A 6,029-nucleotide genomic window follows, 5' to 3' on the forward strand; every position below is an offset into this window, starting at 1 on the left:
TTGGCCCCTGATGATTATGGGGGATATCTAGACACATGACCTTGGCCCTTGATGATTATGGAGGATATCTAGACACATGGCTTGGCCCCTGATGATTATGGAGGATATCTAGACACATGACCTAGCCCCTGATGATTATGGAGGATATCTAGACACATGACGGGGCCCTTGATGATTATGGAGGATATCTTGACACATGGCGGGACCCTTGATGATTATGGAGGATATATAGACACATGGCTTTGCCCCTGATGATTATGGGGGATATCTAGACACATGACCTGGACCCTTGATGATTATGGAGGATATCTAGACACATGACCTGGCCCTTGATGATTATGGGGGATATCTAGACACATGACCTTGGCAATTGATGATTATGGGGGATATCTAGACACATGACCTTGACCCTTGATGATTATGGGGGATATCTAGACACATGACCTTGACCCTTGCTGACCTGCCAATGTTCTAGTTTAATTAATAATAATTTAGACGAAGGCAAACATGAACAAACAAAAATTCTGGAGACTATTTAAAAAGGAAATCAAGTCTGCTTGTTCCGGAATAGGAAGTGTGTAATTCATCTACGACACCCAGTATATACAAATACCCTGCGTGGTTAAGTTACGTCCTCGAGGTCAGTGTGGTGATAACGGAACTACCTGGTTTATCAATAAGCTCTCATGCTGACACCTCGGACTTCACACAATACTTTCCAATGGGATCACGATGTCCATCATCAGACTTTCCCGTGTATTCATCCACATGTAGACCCGAAACTCTAGATTTGTGTGCTGTTTTGTTAGAAAATGCCCCAGTGCAAGGTCGGATACAGGATTTTCAGTTAGAGAGAGAGAGAGAGAGAGTCGAACTTAACCGTAGGCTAATACTTACTACCAATGGCAAGAAGCTGACACTTTAGAGGAGACGACAATTTAGGTTGGATGTTTCTATGTCTAGTAGTAGGTATACATTTGATTAAATGGAGAGTTGTGCTGTCCACGTCCTTCAGTCCTTTACAGCAATGCCCTCGCAATGCAAAATTGATCATCATACGCGCAGCCAAGTTATTTTGTATGTGTATGCAGAGAAATGAAATGAGGGGTGGATGAGTACCGTATTATGATAAACAGTTAAGTGTTTGGACAATTTAAGTCCGTCATTTAACGATGTCCGGGTAGTTAAGTTGTCCTGTTTTAAACGACGAGCCTTGTACAGCATTTAGAATGATAATTTGTGTTGACTTTGCCTTACTTTGCACGCTTGGAACACGTTTACATAATGTCAGAATATGTGTTCAATAATCATACGTACATTACCATGATCAATTGGACAAAGCAATACCCTTCCTGTGGGAAGGGAGGCCCAAAACCTGAGATCTACCTTGAATTTAAGACGCGTCACCGTAAAACGACGTTTTGGGATGATCATTGCGGCAATGGGCATGTATAGATAATTTATTTATATATATATAAGTACAGTTGTAGTTATAAAAGTTTCAATAAAGTTGAATTCAATTTAATATAAATGATACTTTCAACTGTACCGTTGGTCATAACATAGCACGACATGGGTTCTAGAGTTAAGTTAGAAGTTGGAATTATAACGTTTATCATTATATTCAGATAGGGGTTGAGGTTTTAGCCGAGCCTAGGACACTCTCTCAGATAGGGGTCAGAGTTCAGAAGCTTAAATATTAGGGAGCTTTGTTCGTGTGACAACCCAGGCAAGCCAGGAAAATCACACTTGGCCTCGTTTGGAGACGTTAGTTTGATCACTGTTTAGCAGCCTTATATGGGTTCCGTGACAGCGTTGGTGTGCAAACATATTGATTTAAAAATACACTAATTTACTAATTCCATCGAAGATCAGACAGCGGGTACATATGTAATATCACACTTTGTACCCATTTGAAAATTAAATTTCTGTATCTATCTGCGTTCATAAAGCTATGTTTCATTATATTCCATAACATTCCTTAGCATACTTACAGTAACGTTCACTTGGACGTTTGTAAGTAAACAATTTCCTTGAAAATATTAATTAATTTCTGCATTTTACCAAATGTCTGGTAGAACGGAAAATTCCAATAGTGAATTTTGTACTGTATGCGCATATATAACTTCGATCCAGTTCTTTTGGTGAATGTTTTATGATTTATTTTAAGATAACACTAAGACATATGTAAATGAGACTTCACCATGGTTTCCGGTTGTAAGTAGTCCTTTATAGGAATAGCACCAAAGGGAGGATGGGTGTCTAGATTAGACCCCAGAATTTTTTTTAAACGTTACTATGCCCAAATTTGACATCGTATTTAAATGAGATCGTATCTCTAATTTCCACTATTCGTTCATTCACTACATGTTACGTTTAACAGCAGATAATATAGAAAAGGTACAACAACTTTTTTTTCTTTAAATTTTCCTTTGTTAAAGACTTAACGGTTTTGCATCAGAGCTCATTTTAAAGTTATCGAAAAACTTTGAAGTCTATATTAGTATATATATCTGGCACCTTTTTTATTTGACAACTAATTTTGAAATTATTTGGCTTCATTTTCATTTTCCAATATTTTGTGTAAACCATTGGATATCAACACTAATTTTTGTGTGTTATTTAGAATTTGTTATAACTTCTCATATACACATAACAATTATATCTTATATATAAATTTGGCATTGATCTTTTATGTCCTGAATGTTCTAAAATGTTAGCGTAAGCATTTTGCAATTCTGACAACCACCAGGGAGCTATGTTAAATCAGGTGTACCAGTTTGACTTGTTTATCATGCATGCACATTTACACATAGTCCCTATCACTCCTGTGTAGTTTGACTTGAAGCAGTTCACATGTTTATGAGGAGTTGACTGGACAAAATTCCCCCTCACCCAAAAAACGAAGTATAGTGACCTGGTTAATATGATAACCATAAAATTACAACATGATATAGATTACACACATCTACAATGTATACGGGTTATTGCCATAAACTTTGTTGAAATTCCTTCAGTAGTTTAGGAAGAGTAGCCGGTACATCGTTGTCTACAGACGGACAGACGGACAACCTGATTCCAGTATACCTCTTAACTTCGTTGCAAGGGGTATAATAATAACAGACACAACAATAAGTCAACAACACAAACACAACAATAAGACACATGCACAAACAATAATAAGTCAAGTACACAGACACAACAATAAGTCACGTACACAACACAACAATAAGTCAAGTAAACAAACACAACAATAAGTCACGTACACAACACAACAATAAGTCAAGTGCACGGTCACAACAATAAGTCAACAACACAAACACAACAATAAGTCAAGTAAACAAACACAACAATAAGTCACGTACACAAACACAACAATAAGTTAACAACACAAACACAACAATAAGTCAACAACAAAAACACAAAAATAAGTCAAGTACACGGACACAATAAGTCACGTTCACAAACACAACAATAAGTCAACAACCCAAACACAACAAGTCAAGTACACAAACACAACAATACGTCACGTACACAAACACAACAATAAGTTAACAACACAAACACAACAATAAGTCAACAACAAAAACACAAAAATAAGTCAAGTAAACAAACACAACAATAAGTAACGTACCCAAACACAACAATAAGTCAAGTACACAAACACAACAATAAGTCACGTACAGAAACACAACAATAAGTCAGGTAAACAAACACAACAATAAGTCAACAACACAAACACAACAATAAGTCAAGTAAACAAAAACAACAATAAGTCAAGTAAACAAACACAACAATAAGTCACGTACACAAACACAACAATAAGTCATGTACACAACAATAAGTCAAGTACACAAACACAACAATAAGTCAAGTAAACAAAAACAACAATAAGTCAAGTAAACAAACACCACAATAAGTCACGTACACAAACACAACAATAAGTCACGTACACGGTCACAACAATAAGTCAACAACACAAACACAACAATAAGTCAAGTACACAAACACAACAATAAGTCACGTACACAAACACAACAATAAGTCAAGTACACAAACACAACAATAAGTCAACAACACAAACACAACAATAAGTCAAGTAAACAAACACAAAAATGAGTCAACAACTCAAACACAACAATACGTCACGTACACAAACAACAATAAGTCAAGCAAACAAACAACAATAAGTCAACGACACAAACAACAATAAGTCAAGCAAACAAACACAACAATAAGTCAAGCGAACAAACAACAATAAGTCAAGTACACAAACACAACAATAATTCAAGTACACAAACACAACAATAATTCCAGTACACAAACACAACAATAAGTCAAGTACACAAATAAGTCAAATAGATAAACACTACAATAAATGAACTATCAGATCAGCACTATTTTGTTATAATTATCAGACCTGATGATCAGCAGTGATTGAAATTATATTTACTGAATAAATATCTGGCTCATTCATTCTTCCATTGATAAGTGGCCGAGATGAAGAGATCCACCGGTTAACTGTGATGGTGATACATGTAGCTAACTCATACCTTATATTCTGGTAATTAAGTTTGGATGATAAAATTCAAGCATGCCAAGCAGACAAGCCGTTTGAAACCTCAATTGAAATTTGATTTTGGAAGGATAAAGTATAGCCATCTTATATTGGGCACGGAAATCTGAATTATAATACACTGTACATAAAACAAATCCTCATGCCATATGTACAATTTCTAGGTCGGCTTAGACAGTACCAGTATTATCAAAACTGACCGCTTTGTGTTACTTCCCTCCAACTGTGGATTGTACAGCGTCAGTATGGCTAAAGCAAACTCCATTATATTCACTAGTCCCATGAACGGGAACATTATCATGTTGATACTGACGGGAATTGCATGTTAGCGACAAAAATGAAAAACAAGTTAAACTGTATATGGGGCGTCTGAAACAGTGGTTGATACTAAGCTTGGCCATTGGAGAAGATACTTTTGGATCAAAATCATCGAAATCAGTCAAAGGAAGGAGTCACAGTGAGGTTTACTTTAAATTGTTGGACGATCTCTATACAGGAGACGGGGTCAATGTAAAGCTTGAAGAACAAACTCTTGTTACAGTCACAGGGAAGTCTTTATACAGGTATGTAAAAGATCACCCACATGTATCAACAAACTGTCAAATGTACACACATACAGTCGACAAAAGCCTATATTTAGAACACTCATGACACCCAGGTATTCACATGTGTACCGACAGTGTATTCAAATAAAATGATGTATAGGTGATTTCACAATTGGTCGATAATGATGGCTTGTTTCACCCAATAAGACAAACAGTCCATTATGTTGGACATATAAAAAGTTATAGTAGCAATATCATCTATTTGAACGTCAAAGTAATTGTATGATTATACTTATCAAATCTGTTTAGCCATAGGACCATGCTGACTCTGCAAAGCTTCAAAAGTGACATAATTATGTAGAGATCCAATCGGTGTGTGCAACCTGCTTGCCACTGGAAGTCAATTTGACAAATCTGCCCCCATTGACATTGTATATGGGCAAGGCAATTTCTTTTCACTAATTTCTTATTGGGTATCTTTCCAGAAACCCGACAAATATTTTGATCATAGGTATTTTGATTAACAAAAAGGAATCGTGTGTTAACAAATTTGACTTTTTGGAAACTTTGTCATAACTCATCTCAGGAACACAAGCAAAATATCTTGACTCTAGGCAATTTAATTGATAAGTTGTTTGAAATGTTTTAGCAAAAGTTGATCCCGGAGACCTAAAATATAGGTCAAGGTCACTTTTTTCACAAACTTTATTGGTTCCATCTAAGAAATCTACCAGCGGTATATCTTTTTTCTAGGCTTTTTATCCAATTAAAGGTTGTCCAACTTGTTTTAGCCCGTGACCTTGAATATGTCTTAAGGCCATTTCTTTCCAAGGAATGTACCAGCCATATACCTATGCTCTAGGCCTTTTAGTTAATCAGAAGTTTGAGTGTTTTAACAAAGTTGACCC

The sequence above is a fragment of the Pecten maximus genome, chromosome 15 (genome assembly GCF_902652985.1).
Source record: "Pecten maximus chromosome 15, xPecMax1.1, whole genome shotgun sequence".
In the NCBI taxonomy this organism is placed as follows: domain Eukaryota; kingdom Metazoa; phylum Mollusca; class Bivalvia; order Pectinida; family Pectinidae; genus Pecten; species Pecten maximus.